The 20,843-nt window shown below is 38.5% G+C and overlaps 1 long non-coding RNA gene across 7 annotated transcripts in view; it reads right to left on the reverse strand.

Moving 5' to 3' along the window:
• Window positions 1–315: 315 nt before the first annotated feature.
• Window positions 316–20,843, reverse strand: part of LOC125762952 (uncharacterized) — a 187,904-nt gene continuing 167,376 nt past the window's right edge. Inside the window, exons 2-5 of one of the 7 annotated variants that reach the window (XR_007418279.1) lie at window positions 5,078–5,762; window positions 3,704–4,887; window positions 1,951–2,448; window positions 316–1,760 (exon numbers count right to left, since the gene is read on the reverse strand). This is a non-coding gene — a long non-coding RNA (uncharacterized LOC125762952). The other 6 variants (XR_007418278.1, XR_007418280.1, XR_007418282.1 and 3 more) reach the window with 6 other exon arrangements.

Consider the following 20,843-nt stretch of genomic DNA (forward strand, 5'->3'; position numbering starts at 1 on the left):
ACTCAAATAATGCTTTAAATAAAGAAAAGAATAAAAAGTTATAAAAAAATTAAAAAAATTGTAAAAATTTAACAATTTCATAAGGCTTACCCCTTGCCATTTTTTAGAGAAATTTTGCAAAAAATTTTGAATTGATTTATTTTAATGCCAATTGGTTGCAATGAGTTTCTTTTCACTCAAATAATGCTTTAAACAAAAAAAAGAGTAAAAAATAATAAAAAAATGTAAAAAATCTACAAAATTGAAAATTTCATTAGGCTCAATTTTGCACCAATTTTTGCCTATAACTCGGCTGCTATCCATCCGATCTCCAATCTTTAACCTGTGGTCGATAGATGGCATCAATAGCTACATTTTCTTCTTGGACGGCCATGCCCTCAGATGTTTGTGCCAGAAGTTATTCGACGAACCAAGTTCCATACCCTGTTTGAGAAAATGTAAAATTTTCCTCATTTTTGCGCCAAGTTTTGCCTATAACTCTGTCGGTATCCAACGGATCGCCAATCTTTAACCTGTGGTCGATAGATGGCATCAATGGCTACATTTTCTTCTTGGACGGCCATGCCCTCAGATGTTTGTGCCAGAAGTTATTCGACGAACCAAGTTCCATACCCTGTTTGAGAAAATGTAAAATTTTCCTCATTTTTGCGCCAAGTTTTGCCTATAACTCTGTCGGTATCCAACGGATCGCCAATCTTTAACTTGTGGTCGATAGATGGCATCAATGGCTACTTTTTCTTCTTGGACGGCCATGCTCTCAGATGTTTGTGCCAGAAGTTATTCGACGAACCAAGTTCCATACCCTGTTTGAGAAAATGGAAAATTTTCCTCATTTTTCCGCCAAGTTTTGCCTATAACTCGGTCGGTATCCAACGGATCGCCAATCTTTAACTTGTGACCGATAGATGGCACCAATGGCTACATTTTCTTCTTGGACGGCCATGCCCTCAGATGTCTGTGCCAGAAGTTATTCGAGGAACCAAGTTCCATACCATTTTTTGAGCAATTTAGCAAAATTTAAAAAAATGATATATTTTAATGCGAATTAGTTGCAATAAGTTTCTTTTCACTCAAATAATGCTTTAAACACAAAAAAGAATAAAAAATCGGAAAAAAATTTAAAAAAAAATTTACACTCGAAAATTTCATAAGGGGTACCCCTTGCCATTTTTTTGGGAAATTTTGCAAAAAAAATTAAATTGATTTATTTTAATGCCAATTGGTTGCAATGCGTTTCTTTTCACTCAAGTAATGCTTTAAATAAAAAAAAGAGTGAAAAATAATAAAAAAATCAAAAAAATGAAAATCGACTAAGGCTCATTTTTGCACCAAGTTTTGCCTATAACTCTGTCGGTATCCAACGGATCGTCAATCTTTAACCTGTGGTCGATAGATGGCACCAATGGCTACATTTTCTTCTTGGACGGCCATGCCCTCAGATGTCTGTGCCAGAAGTTATTCGAGGAACCAAGTTCCATACCCTGTTTGAGAAAATGTAAAATTTTCCTCATTTTTGCGCCAACTTTTGCCTATAACTCTGTCGGTATCCAACGGATCGCCAATCTTTAACCTGTGGTCGATAGATGGCATCAATGGCTACATTTTCTTCTTGGACGGCCATGCCCTCAGATGTTTGTGCCAGAAGTTATTCGACGAACCAAGTTCCATACCCTGTTTGAGAAAATGTAAAATTTTCCTCATTTTTGCGCCAAGTTTTGCCTATAACTCTGTCGGTATCCAACGGATCGCCAATCTTTAACCTGTGGTCGATAGATGGCATCAATGGCTACTTTTTCTTCTTGGACGGCCATGCCCTCAGATGTTTGTGCCAGAAGTTATTCGACGAACCAAGTTCCTTACCCTGTTTGAGAAAATGGAAAATTTTCCTCATTTTTCCGCCAAGTTTTGCCTATAACTCGGTCGGTATCCAACGGATCGCAAATCTTTAACTTGTGACCGATAGATGGCATCAATGGCTACATTTTCTTCTTGGACGGCCATGCCCTCAGATCTCTGTGCCAGAAGTTATTCGAGGAACCAAGTTCCATACCATTTTTTGAGCAATTTAGCAAAATTTAAAAAAATGATATATTTTAATGCGAATTAGTTGCAATAAGTTTCTTTTCACTCAAATAATGCTTTAAACACAAAAAAGAATAAAAAATCGGAAAAAAATTTAAAAAAAAATTTACACTCGAAAATTTCATAAGGGGTACCCCTTGCCATTTTTTTTGGGAAATTTTGCAACAAAAATTTAATTGATTTATTTTAATGCCAATTGGTTGCAATGTGTTTCTTTTCACTCAAGTAATGCTTTAAATAAAAAAAAGAGTGAAAAATAATAAAAAAATCAAAAAAATCAAAAAAATGAAAATTGACTAAGGCTCATTTTTGCACCAAGTTTTGCCTATAACTCTGTCGGTATCCAACGGATCGTCAATCTTTAACCTGTGGTCGATAGATGGCATCAATGGCTACATTTTCTTCTTGGACGGCCATGCCCTCAGATGTTTGTGCCAGAAGTTATTCGACGAACCAAGTTCCTTACCCTGTTTGAGAAAATGGAAAATTTTCCTCATTTTTGCGCCAAGTTTTGCCTATAACTCGGTCGGTATCCAACGGATCGCCAATCTTTAACTTGTGACCGATAGATGGCGCCAATGGCTACATTTTCTTCTTGGACGGCCATGCCCTCAGATGTCTGTGCCAGAAGTTATTCGAGGAACCAAGTTCCATACCATTTTTTGAGCAATTTAGCAAAATTTAAAAAATTGATATATTTTAATGCGAATTAGTTGCAATAAGTTTCTTTTCACTCAAATAATGCTTTAAACACAAAAAAGAATAAAAAATCGGAAAAAAATTTAAAAAAAATTTACACTCGAAAATTTCATAAGGGGTACCCCTTGCCATTTTTTTGGGGAAATTTTGCAAAAAAAATTAAATTGATTTATTTTAATGCCAATTGGTTGCAATGTGTTTCTTTTCACTCAAGTAATGCTTTAAATAAAAAAAGAGTGAAAAATAATAAAAAAATCAAAAAAATCAAAAAAATGAAAATTGACTAAGGCTCATTTTTGCACCAAGTTTTGCCTATAACTCGGTCGGTATCCAACGGATCGCCAATCTTTAACCAGTGGTCGATAGATGGCATCAATGGCTACATTATCTTCTTGGACGGCCATGCCCTCAGATGTCTGTGCCAGAAGTTATTCGAGGAACCAAGTTCCTTACCCTGTTGAGAAAATGTAAAATTTTCCTCATTTTTGCGCCAAGTTTTGCCTATAACTCGGTCGGTATCCAACGGATCGCCAATCTTTAACCTGTGGTCGATAGATGGCATCAATGGCTACATTTTCTTCTTGGACGGCCATGCCCTCAGATGTTTGTGCCAGAAGATATTCGACGAACCAAGTTCCTTACCCTGTTTGAGAAAATGTAAAATTTTCCTCATTTTTGCGCCAAGTTTTGCCTATAACTCGGTCGGTATCCAACGGATCGCCAATCTTTAACTTGTGACCGATAGATGGCACCAATGGCTACATTTTCTTCTTGGACGGCCATGCCCTCAGATGTCTGTGCCAGAAGTTATTCGAGGAACCAAGTTCCATACCCTGTTTGAGAAAATGTAAAATTTTCCTTATTTTTGCACCAACTTTTGCCTATAACTCTGTCGGTATCCAACGGATCGCAAATCTTTAACTTGTGACCGATAGATGGCATCAATGGCTACATTTTCTTCTTGGACGGCCATGCCCTCAGATGTCTGTGCCAGAAGTTATTCGAGGAACCAAGTTCCATACCATTTTTTGAGCAATTTAGCAAAATTTAAAAAAATGATATATTTTAATGCGAATTAGTTGCAATAAGTTTCTTTTCACTTAAGTAATGCTTTAAACACAAAAAAGAATAAAAAATCGGAAAAAAATTTAAAAAAAAATTTACACTCGAAAATTTCATAAGGGGTACCCCTTGCCATTTTTTTTGGGAAATTTTGCAAACAAAATTTAATTGATTTATTTTAATGCCAATTGGTTGCAATGTGTTTCTTTTCACTCAAGTAATGCTTTAAATAAAAAAAGAGTGAAAAATAATAAAAAAATCAAAAAAATCAAAAAAATGAAAATTGACTAAGGCTCATTTTTGCACCAAGTTTTTCCTATAACTCTGTCGGTATCCAACGGATCGCCAATCTTTAACCGGTGGTCGATAGATGGCATCAATGGCTACATTTTCTTCTTGGACGGCCATGCCCTCAGATGTTTGTGCCAGAAGTTATTCGACGAACCAAGTTCCTTACCCTGTTTGAGAAAATGGAAAATTTTCCTCATTTTTGCGCCAAGTTTTGCCTATAACTCGGTCGGTATCCAACGGATCGCCAATCTTTAACTTGTGACCGATAGATGGCACCAATGGCTACATTTTCTTCTTGGACGGCCATGCCCTCAGATGTCTGTGCCAGAAGTTATTCGAGGAATCAAGTTCCATACCATTTTTTGAGCAATTTAGCAAAATTTAAAAAATTGATATATTTTAATGCGAATTAGTTGCAATAAGTTTCTTTTCACTCAAGTAATGCTTTAAACACAAAAAAGAATAAAAAATCGGAAAAAAATTTAAAAAAAAATTTACACTCGAAAATTTCATAAGGGGTACCCCTTGCCATTTTTTTTGGGAAATTTTGCAAAAAAAAATAAATTGATTCATTTTAATGCCAATTGGTTGCAATGTGTTTCTTTTCACTCAAGTAATGCTTTAAATAAAAAAAGAGTGAAAAATAATAAAAAAATCAAAAAAATCAAAAAAATGAAAATTGACTAAGGCTCATTTTTGCACCAAGTTTTGCCTATAACTCTGTCGGTATCCAACGGATCGCCAATCTTTAACCTGTGGTCGATAGATGGCATCAATGGCTACATTTTCTTCTTGGACGGCCATGCCCTCAGATGTTTGTGCCAGAAGTTATTCGACGAACCAAGTTCCTTACCCTGTTTGAGAAAATGGAAAATTTTCCTCATTTTTGCGCCAAGTTTTGCCTATAACTCGGTCGGTATCCAACGGATCGCAAATCTTTAACTTGTGACCGATAGATGGCACCAATGGCTACATTTTCTTCTTGGACGGCCATGCCCTCAGATGTCTGTGCCAGAAGTTATTCGAGGAACCAAGTTCCATACCATTTTTTGAGCAATTTAGCAAAATTTAAAAAATTGATATATTTTTATGCGAATTAGTTGCAATAAGTTTCTTTTCACTCAAATAATGCTTTAAACACAAAAAAGAATAAAAAATCGGAAAAAAATTTAAAAAAAAATTTACACTCGAAAATTTCATAAGGGGTACCCCTTGCCATTTTTTTGGGAAATTTTGCAAAAAAAATTAAATTGATTTATTTTAATGCCAATTGGTTGCAATGCGTTTCTTTTCACTCAAGTAATGCTTTAAATAAAAAAAAGAGTGAAAAATAATAAAAAATCAAAAAAATCAAAAAAATGAAAATTGACTAAGGCTCATTTTTGCACCAAGTTTTGCCTATAACTCTGTCGGTATCCAACGGATCGCCAATCTTTAACCTGTGGTCGATAGATGGCATCAATGGCTACATTTTCTTCTTGGACGGCCATGCCCTCAGATGTCTGTGCCAGAAGTTATTCGAGGAAACAAGTTCCATACCCTGTTGAGAAAATGTAAAATTTTCCTCATTTTTGCGCCAAGTTTTGCCTATAACTCGGTCGGTATCCAACGGATCGCCAATCTTTAACCTGTGGTCGATAGATGGCATCAATGGCTACTTTTTCTTCTTGGACGGCCATGCTCTCAGATGTTTGTGCCAGAAGTTATTCGAGGAACCAAGTTCCATATCCTGTTTGTGAAAATGTATATTTTTCCTCTTTTTAGCCCCAAGTTTTGCCTATAACTCGGTCGGTATCCAACGGATCTCCAATCTTTAACTTGTGGTCGATAGATGGCACCAATGGCTACATTTTCTTCTTGGACAGCCATTCCCTTAGATGTCTGTGTCAGAAGTTATTCGAGGAACCAAGTTTCATACCCTGTTTGAGAAAATGTAAAATTGTCCTCATTTTTGAGCAATGCAGCAAACTTTATAAATGTGATATATTTTAATGCGAATTTGTTGCAATAAGTTTCTTTTCACTCAAATAATGCTTTAAATAAAGAAAAGAATAAAAAGTTAAAAAAAAATAAAAAAAATTGAAAATTTCATAAGTTTTTAGCCTTACCTTTTTTTGAGTAATTTTGCAGAATTTTTTAAATTGATTTATTTTAATGCCAATTGGTTGAAATAAGTTTCTTTTTATTCAAATTATGCTTAAAATAAAAAATAATAAAAAAATTTAAAAAATTAAAAAAATCTAAAAATTAGATAATTTCCTAAGGCTATATAGAACCTTAGCTTGTTGATGAGTACCTGAGCGGAAATGTTTCTCGTTTCTTCTGTTTTGTCAAGCTCATTTTCTTTCGCTGTTGTTTACAAGTTCTATTGTGCTATTTGACGGTGCAATATGTATTTTTTAGATTCTTTTAGGTAATAAATAAAATGTTTGATGTGTTTTTAAAAAGATTTTTCATTATGTAAAAACCTTGATAAATTTAAGAAGCATCAGCTGTCTTGATTTGTTTTATTAAAGTCATATTATTTGTCTTCCCTTCACCATAAAGCTCTCAATGTTCAAAGCTTTTCAGCAAAACATTGCTTTACCTTTGTGCCGTTCGACGAACCGTGATTGTCCCAATTTTCCTACCCGATTCCAGAACAACTGGAACCGCTAGCTTAATCACAAAACATTTTGCGTCCTATCCCGCTATGCTCTCCAAATTTCCTAGGGAAAAATGTCTCCTGAAATTATGCTCAAACCGTGCCGTTTCGTTACGCGCCAGGACGAAAATCCGCCGCGCAAAAGCGCATGCTGCAAAACGGTGTCACCGTCTTCGGCATTGACGTTCAATTTCCATATCGAATTCCTATGCAAATTTAGCTTCATTTCTTCACTTCATCGAAATCGGTTCGGTGATGGGGTAACGTCTCCGAAGAGCATCACAAAAACACGATCTGACGTAGTCGGACATCTTTTTCACGTACCGTTTCGGGCCGCCCGCAAGGATACAACGGACAAGCGTACGTCACACCAGCTTTCGGTGTCTAGCTGTGTGGGCACGTTTTGTTTCTCGCAATGAGCAGCTCATTTCCATTTTATTAATCAATTCCATTGCCACGTAAGCCAACAGGATGAGGGTGAGAGGAAATGGGGGAAATAAAAAGGGAAAACTCCCCTCTTGTTGAGCTGGTAACAAGGAACTGATTTCCCAACCGCTATAGGATGGTCAGCTTTAACCGACCGAGGAATCTATTTTTTCCTCCCTAGGATAAAGAAGAGGTTACTTTCTCTTTTTGTTACTATTGTGCAATTTTCCATTTTCACTGTGGTGCAGCTGGTTGCAAACGTTGATAGGGATTTCGTGAATGTTTTGGACGGAAACATAAACGAGCTTCATTTTAGCAATGCTTTTTTGTGACTGCATTTTTATTCAATTTCCTACAACTGAGCTGGAAACTGGAGACTCAATTGTAGAAACATTTTTCGTTCCTGCATCTAAATTGGATCCGTTTAAATGTTTTCGTTTCCAGTGTAAGCAACGTTCGACATGATTCAATGTTAAACTGAAATGTAATTAAAGGCAAAGGGAACGAAAGGGTTTTCATTCCTCCCCTTGCTGGTGATAGAAATATTATGTTATCGAAATTCTTTCGACATCATATTTCACCACTATCCACCAGGAGGATGGACCCCAAAACAAGAGCAAGAAAACAACCCGGCATACACTTGTTTGGAATGTGAGCCCTTTTCAATAGGATGCTAAACCTTTCTATGATTGTTTTTCCCTTTTGCCTTTAACACCCTGCAGGCCTTTTCTATCGCTCTTACCCGGATCGAACCACAAAATGGAGCAAAGAAAATTTGTCCAGCTTTTCCACCAACTGAAACACACACATTAACCTTTTCTTTCGTTCTTCAATGTCAAGGAAAAAGATTGAGTTAAGCTGACGAAAAAAAAGAGAATAACATTCCAACCCAAAAACAAGCCGACTGTGGAAGGCCGAACTGACCTAGACAAACTGTTGAACCCCCCGCTTAGGAGAAGAATGGACTTGTGGGTGAGAGAATGTGGAGTAGCAAATCCTTTGGTATGAGAAAAGGAAAACGTCAAAGCATCGGATGGACGGACGCTCAGTTTAGGCTTAATCCTGAAGGCTGAACATTCCCAAATACACATGGTACCAGTCGTGTGTGGCATGGTTTGTTGTAAATTGAAAACGTGCCCAAAGGAACAAGGTTTTTTGCCTGGTTTTTTAAGAATCAGTACAATGGTTTCTACAGGCGTTTGTTCGTGCTTGGTTGAGGTTGAAGTGTTTGCCGATTTTACTACAGTGGTTGGTATTTGTTTAATTGTTTGAAGGACTGTTGTAGTTTGTTAAAAAAAAGATATATTCAAAATATAAAAATAAAAATATTCAAAGATATATAGCACAGAATATGAACTTGGTTCGAGCGCAAGGTTCCGCAATAGCTGAACAAAACACAAGGAAATTAGTGAACTTTCAGCTAGTATGTAAGAGAAGGAAATATATCATTAAGTAATGTTTAACAAAAAACGGAGTTAATTTGATTCCCAATGTTTGATTGAAAGGACTAAAACAAAATAACTGTTTATCTTTATCATTTATAAACCTTATTAAACTGCTTTAACTTTAAATATGCCATGCAAAACATTGAAATTTAATATTGTTACCTCAACACACGGCTCGGGGCGGCTCGGTGGTGCATGTGATAAACGGCGCCAGTCCACACAGCCGGACCGGGTTCAAATCCCATCCGGACCGTCCCCCCGTAGCAAAGACTGACTATCCGGCTACGTGGTATAATAAGTCTAGTAAACCAGAAATGGCCGGCGTGACCTGTAAGGTCGTTAAACCAAGAAGAAGAAGAAGAAGACCTCAACACACGACTTCAATACTAGAATACTAAAATCAAGATATACTAGAAATTTATTAAATTCCTCCATTTAAATATATCCTTGATACTGTAATCCTTTTCTCATTACATTCTTTCATCTTTCTGGGTGGATTTTGCTAAGTAGGATTTCTATCGAAAGCGATGAAAACTTCTCGCAACCTTCTTTCAAGGTTCTATCATGCAATCGTCCATTGGAAAACGGAATCGAAACATGCGGAAAAGATTAGAGCCTTGGTTGTTGTTTTTCTCATCTGTTTCTCTCAAAATTTCCCATCACCATCAGCTAACTAGAGCGATATGCTGAACTTCATTCGTAGCAGCTGTCAGACGATATATACCCTACTCCTCATCTCTCTTTCTTTCTCTTTCTCTCTCTCTATTAAACATGCTCACTGTTCCCGGTTATCCTGTCAGTAAGCTTTTTCGTAGATTTTCCTCCTTTTCCAACGGTTTCGGTTCGTCATAAAAGAACAAATGCAGGAAGGCCCTTCACTTCAGCGGTTTGTCACTTTCTTATCATATCCTTGATGGTCTGGAGATATCCTATCTATCCAGCCATATGAAGCACACCATCAATCACACTTCTCACACGAAGAAAATGATAGGAAGTGGAAACCGTCGTCTGTCTTTGCGTCTGTCACGAGTGGTACGTGATGAAAGAATCGTTCCTTTTTTTTACTCGTCTTCACTGAAACCGAGTGCGGAAAGATCATTGCGATGCTTTATGTGGTGATGGACATGCCGATGTCCTGCGGTGATTGTGTGTGGTTCGTTTGGTGAGGTTCCTTCAAGCATTGATTTCGTTTGTTCAAGTAGAGGAATTTTGGCTTCCCTTTTCCAGCAACGGATATGGATCTGGATCATGGGTTTTTGGACCAACCACCGATAGCGTCACGATAGGACCGGAGACGTATTGCCGGTTTTCGTTATTGGGGTCTGCTCCACATGATCTGGTTGACTCGCACGATGCAGTTTTAGCTGATATGGTTTTTTTATTCAACCTCCGGTGGTGAATGATTTCGGATGGTTTCGTTAGAGGGTTTGTAAATACACAGGACAGAGAAGCTTAGAAAGCGGTTTGTTACCACAGTTTCAATTTCAATAGCACAAAAATGCAACGAAGCGAATAAGCTCGGCAGCACTAACCAGCGTTACTTTCGTGATTAAAATACATTTGGTTATTGTATCGTATTTGGCTTACTCGCAAAACATGCTTTGAACGAAACACCGTTGCATTTAAGTTATGAAATCTATATTTTATACAACGCATCACCCTTCAAACCATCAACTCGTTCTATACTAAGCAAACTTTTCTAACGAAAGTGTTAGATTACTCCTGCGATTATCATAACAGAAAGATGGAAAAGTGTTTCCCCGTATTTGCATAAGCCTTCGTACCACCCGAAAGGTATTTTCATACGATCGTTGGTGCGAAAATGTTGATTACATCCGTTTGCAAGCGTTGCAATTCCGTATGCAAATGCAATCTACTGCTCCGATGCGTATAGTCACCGTTCTCCTTTACACCCCAATCGGTGTTCATGTGTTAGATTATGTTAATGAAAAAATGCCTGCCCTAGTATTCTGCTGGCATTTGGCCATCATAAATCACACGTATTACATATGGCCCATTCTAAATGTGACCAGCTACCAGTGGTTGCACCGAGTCCAATCTATTCTGATCCCAAGCGTGATCGCTCTTGTCCGTAGTATCGTCAAATAGACAAATATTTTCTAACCTTTCCTCCCACAGACACGCACACACACAAATGTGTAGTGCGAAACCCTTTCTGGGTGGAATTTTTCCCGGAAAACTATGCACTCAATCTTGACCGTAGTGTGTATGCATGCTTGTGGGAAATTCTAAGTGGGGTGAGATGAAAAAAAAACATATCAGTAGAGGAAATTTATATACAACGATGGATTAGACGATCACTGGAGTGAAAGATACACTTTAGTAAAATGATTCACCTTTTGCCAATGAGAATAAACGTCTCGTGTTGAGATTAAATTCATTTTATATATTCAAGACGAATATTTAGTTCAGTGTACTGTAAAAAAAAACATTGAAACATTTTTGAATAATCAGCTGAAACATGTTAAAGTGTTGTTTCATTAAATTAAAGTAATAGTTTTGATTACATAAATTCATAAAATATACTTAAAGTTATTAAAACTCGTCTTATCAATAAAAAAGGAATCAACTATGGTAGATACTGCATCAAAGACCATAATAAATATTCCTTCAGTGGTTTATGGGTTTAAGTAGCATGAAGGGAGAAAACATTAAGACGTTTGAAACCGAAACCCACTTTGGTCAATGTTTGTGGTAGAATGAGTAAGAGAAACTAAACCTTAAATATACCAAGAACGTGTGCGCTCATTGCCATTGCTCATCACTGTTGACAATGGAAAGCTCCATAGAATGTGTTTGTCAACAGCACGTACTTTCTTCTGGTATGTATTTGAAAATGGTTTCCAATGTAATCATTTGAGTTTGTAGATTTATTCACACACACAATGCTCAAAGAATAGATCCTATAGAGACTATATTCGTATTGATTCCCGGTCGTTTGTGGATGCATCTCAAACAAAACCGAAACTACAACATGTTTCACATGCTCGACATAGTTCAGCAAACACAACTTAACCTGACTGCAACTGAGTCGATGTCACATGTTGTAAGAATTTTATCATTCTTGTACATCAGCTTGTATCCGTGCATCCTTACGTGCATTCATCACATTTGATAATATCCATGAAAATAAGTCGCTACCTCTAGTCGGTATGCAATCGTCAACATTCCATTAGTACAACGATCTGTGGGTTTGTGTGTTTGTTGTTTTTTGTATACAATTTATTTCTGCATTCATTAATCAAGTGGACAGGTTTTGTGTTGACTTGCGCCTGTCAAGCTTGGAAATCTTTTTTTTTCCTCCTCCTCCTCCTTCGGAGACGGAAAAGCGTATGGTGTAATGGATGCAACCCGACCAAAGGAACCATTAAGATGCGGGCTTCTTTTCGTCTGCTGGTGCGCCACTTATATGGAATTAAAATAGATGTTGTAATTGGTTTGAAATACGTGAAATGTTTCTATTTTATGGATGGGAGATTATTTACTGTCTACGATGCGCTACCAACATGGTAGCGGTTGCGGTTGCGGCTAGATTCTTGCATTTATTTGGATTTTATGGAAAAGTTACCTTCTGCAACAGCCCGTACATCTCTCTGCATACAAGTGGCATGATTAATATGAGTTGGAAGGTTTTTGTGTTAATGTAGAAAACTCATAGTCACCGTGTGTGGTCCATGTGGCTCTGCAGTATGTTGCAGGAATTAATTAATAGCGTGTGAAAAGTAATAGTTATGGTCGCTCATTAACATTTCTAAACATTGCAATTAATTTATTTGAAAATAAAATGGCAAAATGCTAATCATTCCAGTTGTGTCATTAATCTTAGTGTACGATGGCCACGAGTTCATGACGTTGACGTTGTTGCTTACAAGGCTGTCACTTTTCTGACAGCATCCCTTTTGACAGCTTCGTACTAATATTTCTACTACTTTTACTATTCAAGTTTCTGTCACCGTGAATTGTCATGTAAGAAAAAAAAAAACACGGAATTGCGCATTAAAAGCGCTCACCAAGAGTGCATATTATTGATTTATAATTGTGTTCTTTCATTTCAACAAACACAACACGTGCAGTGTCCGAATGTATAATTCATGATCGTACGGTTAGTTTACGCTTTGCGTTACGTATCGTGACGGAACCGGCTTGCCTTTTTGGTGCCGGGTGGGCGCCCGATCGTAAGACGAGAAAGGCTAATTTTTCAACACCGACAAACCGGCGATACCGGCGGACTGGGTGTGCCGTACGTTGTGTGATAACGGCGCGAACAACGGATCCGCTCGCACGAGAACCTGTCATCGAGGTTTCCCGGTGGTTTTTATGCACGAAGCATCAAACTGAGAGCACACCCCTCCCGGGGATCGAGTAGCGTGTGTGCGGTTTTCATGGTGGATTTTATGTTTCATTAGCACTTCGACTTTGACTCTGCCGGTTGATGGATTTCACTGTAATTTGTTTCGAGCGTTCGTCCGAACGGAATGTGGTGGACGGGGAGAAATAAAAACAAAAACCAGAAGCAGCAGCAGCTGAGCATATCATCCGGGTTAACCGGTCGGTTTGGCAGGTTCGATACCGTGAGCGATCGATCACACTCCGGCATGTGAAACTCGATAAGGCGCTCGATTCGGCGAGGTAAAAAGAAGCGGATAGAAACAGGAATTTTCCTCTAGCCTTCCGGGCTATGGGTTTGGTGGCGTCGAGAAAAACTAGTAGCTAACGAGTGGTTTATGCGAGCTTTGGAGAGAGGAAAAAAACAATGGAAAATGCAAAATGAAAAAAAAAATAATAATAACAAGGCCAAAACTGTCGTGTAACGGCTGGTGTGCCCGGAAAAGGAAATTTGTTATTGATTAAGTTCATTTCTTGCCTCACGGGATGATTTTTCACCGTTCCGATGGGTTTGGTCGTGATCCGCAGGGATACCACTTCCCAGCCATTACCTTTATTTGGGAGCACGTAATTGATTGGAATGGTTCTATCATCTTCTCACGCCGGGCCGTCAGATACGTTTATGAAGGAGATATATTAATTCTTTTAGCCAATTTTTTTGTGTGTGTTTTTCGCATTTTCAATATAGACGAATTGCTGAAGGACACACTCACCAGTTGGAACCATCTGTTTTTTAAAGCAAGAAAGCACTTTAGGTGCTACTTTTTCTATGCTATAAATTACTATAACATCCATTTGTCGCCTTGTAATACACCCAGCTCGTAAATGTAAAACACTTTAAGATCGTAAAAGAAAAAAATCGAACAAGCTGCATATGCAAAACAATGGAAAATGCACGTTAGGACACGCGGTCCTTTCACGCGGTGCTCTCAATAAGCACTCAATTAAAAATAATTGCCACAGCACAATGACCACTCCCGAAGTTCCCGGCGAAAGAACATCCGAAATGGGGGGGAAAAGAAAACAAAAACTGTCGGAGCACACTCGAATAATGCTCCACCGACAGTGCCACAATAGATGGATGCAATTTAAATTTATTTATACATGCATATCGTTCTGCGAGTCGCGGCGAACGACATTGGACAAGCATTGGAGCAAGTAAGTAACAGAGTGTACGGATCTTCGGAAATGAGGGAGCAATATCGAAAAGTGGTCCCTGTCAGAGTGCACAGTTACGAAAATTCAGGCCAAAATCGTTGACTTTCTTGTTTTCGTTTTGTTTATTTGACTACTCTTGGAGACTGCACTTCTTCGGGTGCAGTTGACAACTTTTCGAGCAAGTCACGAGAACGGACGGACGGATGAGACGATTCCGCTGGTCCACTCTGATGTCTAGGACAGCGATGGACAATTCCCTTGGGGATTTTTTTTAACAATTCAAATTCGCGCGATGCTGCTTGTCTTTCGAGGAGTTTGGATGTAGTTCGACTGGTTCTTCTGCGCTGTGTTCCTCACCAAACCAGAGCATCAGGTCTCTTGTACGTTGTTTCTGTCCAAAAGTGCCAAAGTTAAAACTTGTTGAACGTGGAAAGATACGTCGAATTGAGCATGGCACAGGAGATGAGGGCAGAAGGAGATGAGGTTCTTTGTCCTGCTCTCAGCTCACCCTGGGCCCCCGGCAGCTCAACGCAGAAGATACATCGTTACGGCAAATGGCCACTTTCGCCTTTTAGCAACTCACTGCATAATAACATTTGCTTCTCCGGGCGAAAACTTTTTGGCACTCGCTATGCAAATCGACAAGTTTGGGCGAGGGTACGAGCGTGTTTTTTTGCGATTATTGCCTCCCTTCTATGTCCGGTCAATCACCATACCGTACGTCCGTTTCGGTTCCTGTCCGTTCCGTTGTACCAAACTGGAGAAAGTTCTGTGCTTTCAACAGGTATTTGAGCTAGTGCCGCACAAATACAACTGTTGGAAATTAGACTAAATTAGTTAGAGAGTTAGTTATCCAGGTAGGTGGTACAGTATGCAGGTCTAAACCACCCAGCACACTTTTGAACGATCATTTGCATTGCTTTGCAAAGGGAAAAGCGATTCAGATTGAACAGAAACTTTTTAATGAATGTTTGAATTTAATATAAATTTTGTTAACCTTTCCATGGTATTTTTTATTAAATAAACTACACTCAAGCAAACAAAAAATGGAACGAGTTGTTATAAATTGCAAATATCAATCATCCAGATTACCGTAAACGGTTTCGATTATCCCATCAGGAAATGAGTTAGACCCAAAAATGAATGCTCAACAGACCATATTTAGCCGATGGTTTGTACAATTTCCTACCAAAAATTCTATACTGCTGGCTCATATTCACAATCGATTATCATTTCCGCTTTATCCGGCTCGATCATGTATAAGTGGAATGTACAGTGCATAGAATAAAAGTATAAATTTAATAAGGAAATAAATAAAAGCAGCACTTTACAATTTCGTTTCATATTACCAAAAAGAAATAAGGTAATTTAATGAAAAACTATGATTTTTCCCCACATTAAAAGAATCAACGGGAGTGCGCTCAGCCAAAAGTCATAGATTGTTAGGGGCTGGAGTAGAAGTCGATAAAATTTAGTAGATATTTAATGAAATAACCAGAAACAACAATTTTATTCTTTTTACCATTGCACAATAAATTAACATGAAGTTATGATCATCAATCAATCAATAAAAATCAATAATTTTTTTAAGAAATATATTCTGTAAAAATAAATGTGAAAATCTTCTCAAAGGTTTATAAATGACGAGTAAGTCAGACATGGCTGAAAATTAAAGCGAAATTTCGTTTTTACATTTTCACAAAAGCAAGCTGTTTAAAAGCTGTTTTAAATAATCCTGGTGTTTTGTTGCACCATATTTCATGAAAATTTTGGTAAATATTTTACACTAGTTGAATAATCTGAATGTGTCCGCTACCATAATTTGCCGTAAAAGTACGCACTGCTGAGTTGTAGAAACGGTATAACAAGTTAATATTTCTCGCCAAATTGCCACCCGTGTCGATTGATTGCTTTCCATCGGATGGGCAAGCAACTGGGTTAGCTCAGTACCAACCGAATCCACCACACGGATCAGGATCGATCGATGTTAAATGCAAATGACCGTGCAGGTCAGTTCAAGCCCAATCCCATACCCATTGCTCAAAAATCCCCAACATCCACACACACACAGGCGCACACTTGCACACGAACAGTTTCTCTCCGAGGACGAAATAGCAGCGGTCATCGGCATTCAATCGATTCGAATTTCAAATTATTCCACTTTTAGCAATTCCAGCCAGCCTTAGAGTAAGACAGAAGAGAAGGTGTATGTGACCGGAAGGGTGGCCAGAGCAGGGGGTGGAGTGATAAGCTTACCTGAATGCTCGAATTTTCAAACACAGTGGCAATGGAGGGCGGTAAAAATAACCCCATAACAATATGCACAGACAGGGGGTACAGGTCGTTGCAGTGATTTTCGTTGAGAAAAGTCCTTGACACCGTCTACATCGCCATTCGCTCCCATCTCATGTTCTTCACACCTTACCACACCACCACCTTTCTCGTTAGCTTGTAGCGAAATTTTCAACCAGTGAAAAGCACCGACTTTTCCACGCCAAAGAATGCTGGGCACCGGATTACGGAGTATGTTTTACTTTTGGCTCGATTCGTTTCCTTTCGTTTTACCGCTGCAGCCGTAACGGTAGCCGTTGGCGTTTGGCCGAGCAACGGAAAATGCCGTCCGTCACCGTTGCCCGAACATAAATCTGCACATTACTTCCGCCCAATTTGTCAGCAAAATTTTCCCTTCCTTCGGTGTGAAGGTTTCTGTCGTTCTCTTTCTATCGGTTTGAGAACTTATGGCCGTATGTCTGTCATCACCGGATGGACGAATCGTTGAAGTTTGGTCGTAAAACCGTCGCGCTCTGTCCTGTAACTGAAACGTTTTTCGGGTATCGTTGCGTGGGAAAACCGAGCCTCCTATCTCTTGCTCTCCTTGCTGACGATATCAACCAAAGGCAACAAAAAAAAAAGGCCAATGACTAAAGTGAACTCGTAAAAGTTGAGGTCGGGTTCCAGCAATGCCTAAATATTCATCCAGCCGAAGCAAAAAACCCTCGAAGTTATTGCAGAAGGGTAGAAGCAGGTTTGATTCTGTATTGGAATTTTGGAAAGTGCGTTCGCGATTTATTGGACCCGCACATAAACCGATGTTGCATTTTTTTGGGCCCGATGCCATTCCAAATGCTGGCATCCGTTCAGGTGGAGGCAGCTGGTACGTACGGGTAATAAAATCCATGATTTCTGTAATTTATATGCCTTGCGGTGGGATCTCACCAAACATCGAGAGTTCTGCACCGATGGGACACTCTGGTGTGGTCGATCGATTAGAGGCAGCGAGGCATAAATCAGCTTACATTAGAGACGCTCGGGAACGGCCATTTGTACGCATTCTCATGTAAATGTAACTGTTGATAAAATATTTATAGACATTGCGTTTTTGGGGCTTCTTGAGAGGGGAGAATAAAGGGAGGGAAAGAGGGGGTACTTACATTCGAAAAAATATTGCATGTTCCTTCGTTCTTGTAACATGGAACAATAGCGTAGATATCTACTATTCCATAATCATTAGAAACGATTCAATCTTGTCGGTACACTAAAAAGAAGTTCTAAGTTGATTCTCCAATATTCGTATTAAATTTACATATTGCATACTTTTCTAAAGTTTCTTATTTATATAATACTCATCTACTACTTATAATTATTAGTCATCTAAAAACTTTAAATTGCCTCTTAACTTTAAATGTTACCGTCCGTCAGTTTTGTTCTTTTCAAGATGAACTATTTTCATTGTCATATTTGTTTTTCACGTTTTTTTGTATGGTTTAAGTCTTTAGTACCTATTTATGAAATTTCATATTCATCTCAATTATCATCAAAATTGATAATTGCTGTGAAGTTCATGATTTGTTTTTTCTATTTAAATTTGTTAATTTTAATTTTACTTTTTACATAATATTAATATTAATTTTACTTTATTATCTGAAAAAAATAATATGCTTTTTCTTGTAAAATAGTGCTAATATATGTAAAAAATGATATGCTTATTTTTGCAATTAAAAATTTACTTTAATTTGCATTTACAAACGCTCTAAATTAAATCTTAATAAAATCTACATTAAATTTTTAAGAGCAAGGAACAAAATAAATTAATATTTTATTTTAATAATTAACCATAAACTTTGTTCTACACTATCCCACCGTGCGCCGCAATCGATGTGGAAGTTTTGGAAAACACTTGTGCTTCTTTCTGGCTTCTCTCTTAAGCACTCGTGCCCACATTCATACCGATGGAAGCACCTTTTCATATCGGCTCATTATCGTCTTAAGAGATTAGGTTACGAAAACCTCAAACCCTGCTACCTTCTCCGTATCCACCACACCCATGGAGCATGGATTTAGTAGTTAGTTAAAATGTTTTCCTTATCGCTCGGTGTCCTGACCTTTTGCAGATGGAAGCGAGTATGTGTATAACAGGGTACGTTAAACATCATCTTCCGTGCGCAAGCAAAGCATTTGAGGTTTCTATTCAAATGTGAAGTGTGCTGTGTTTTCTGTGCGGTTACCGGGGCACACTTATCCCATGGTGGAAGCTTGCTAATGAGACAGTTACCGAAGGGAACACACGGCTCGACTTTGCCGTGAAGAGAAAGCTATAAATCATCAAGCGTTTTTACATCCGAGTCGTGTTACGCACGGTACTAGATAACTTACTGTGTAGAATGGACGGTCGGAGAAAATAGTAGAGTAGAGGAAAACCAAACCACCATACCAGAATGGAAAATGCTAGGAAACTTAAAGAAAACAGAGGTTTTCTACATAAACACAGGTACATCTTAGCGGTCATCCATTCTCCTAGCTCGATTATCACCCTCCATACTCGTTGTCTACCTTTCGCGCACCCGCAAAGGAGAGAAAATAAACATAAATAATTGCTTCTCAAAACATCATGTTTTATTTATTTTATGCTGCACATCGACAGCCCTGCAAAGCGCACGTTGTCGTGTACGATACTTAGAGAAAAAAAGTGGCAAAGGACGGAAAGGAGCTGGCAGTGAGAAGATGGTGAGAATAATGCGACAACAAAGTGAGTGTATCGTTAGCAAGGTCGATAGAAGTGGTGAGAAAATGCTACTGAATCGTATGAAACCGATCCGAACGGGAAGTGCGAACAGAAGTGTTTCTGGCCTATACAAATCGAATTCGATACCGATGTTCTGTGGTCGTTGGAGGTGGGTGGGTGGTGAAAATGGTGGTGAAAAGGGTGGAAGATCGCAACATCAAATTCGTTCCGATGTGACGATATTCATACACACGTCGTAGAGAGGTCCTCTGCCCAAAAACCAGAGAGGGAGACAGAAAAACGAGAAACGAAACTTTGTTCCACAGCCATTAGTAGCACAGGTCGGACGGTAGGCGGTCGATTGGATGAAATTGAATTTAACCATTAATTCAACCGAAATAACAACCTTCGCCCGTTTTCCTAGCCAGCATGTCAGGGCCGTGTGCCGTGCTAGTACACGAACAGGAAAAAATTCAACCCCCTTTTCGGTGTGAACCGAGCGAACGCTTTTTCATGAGTTCTCCCACTCACAAAATGAGCACCTCGGTTCATTTCATCCCTCTGTAAACGATGAGATAAAGTGAGTGAACAAGCGCTCAAAAAAAAAAAGGTTTACCGCGCTGTTAGAACGTTTAAGTTTCCTACGGACGAGCTTTGGAAGAAAGACGGTAACGAAATGTAGTTGGCTTAATCTTTATTTATCTTCATTTTGTAATCACCGCCATGTGCCGTAAGGCTTCATGAGAGGCGATTAATCTACAGCGCACCTTTTTTTTTGTTTTCGTTTACTTTACACTGCCCTCGGTGCTTTGATTGACCGTCAACGATAAATGACCCTTCCAGTGCAGCCGCTAAAGTACGGGTCACTTTTCTGTTTCCTTATTACAGAGCATTCCAATCAGTTTTTCCACAAATGCTCATCTCGAAATGAGCATCCAGTGATTGAACGTTTGCTTCATATTAATGCTATGCGGATTCGAAAACGGCAAAAATTTCTTTCAGGATGAAATATTTGAAAAAGACTAAATAATCTCTATCCATCAAGAAAAATCACTACCAAGGATGACATTTTTCCCCAAAGAGAAAACGAAAACAATGAAGAACAAAGACAATAGGCTTTAGTTTAAATTTAGTAAATCAGTTTCAAATTGATTCAGAGATGGTAAATGCTTCTTCACATTGAATCGTTTAAGCGGAAGTAAAAGGAATAAAGTTGCCATTAAGTAAATAAGAAAGGTGACCAAATCCAATAACCATTCCTTCAAAAGGAACTCAATTAGCTCAAGGAAGTATTACATAATTCGAGGCATTTTAGTTCCACTTTGAGAACAGTTAAATACCGCTTAATGTGACTGAATAAGCGAAGTTTGACACTCCAACACCTCATTAAGCACCGGCTGGATGGTTGCTAATGTACTGCATTTAGGAAGCGAATTAGGCAAGAGTTAAATCGAGAGGAATTGTGTATGTGTCAGGCAATAGGAAGACGCTTGGAATCAATTAGTAAATGTACTGGAATAATCATAGGACTATTTATCGCTTGCTATCTGGTTGTGAAAACTTTATCAAACCCCACCCACAGGTTCGTGTTGCTTTTACGCAGTGCTTTACCACTACTTACGCACCT

This window comes from Anopheles funestus, chromosome 2RL (assembly GCF_943734845.2).
Source record: "Anopheles funestus chromosome 2RL, idAnoFuneDA-416_04, whole genome shotgun sequence".
In the NCBI taxonomy this organism is placed as follows: Eukaryota; Metazoa; Arthropoda; class Insecta; order Diptera; family Culicidae; genus Anopheles; species Anopheles funestus.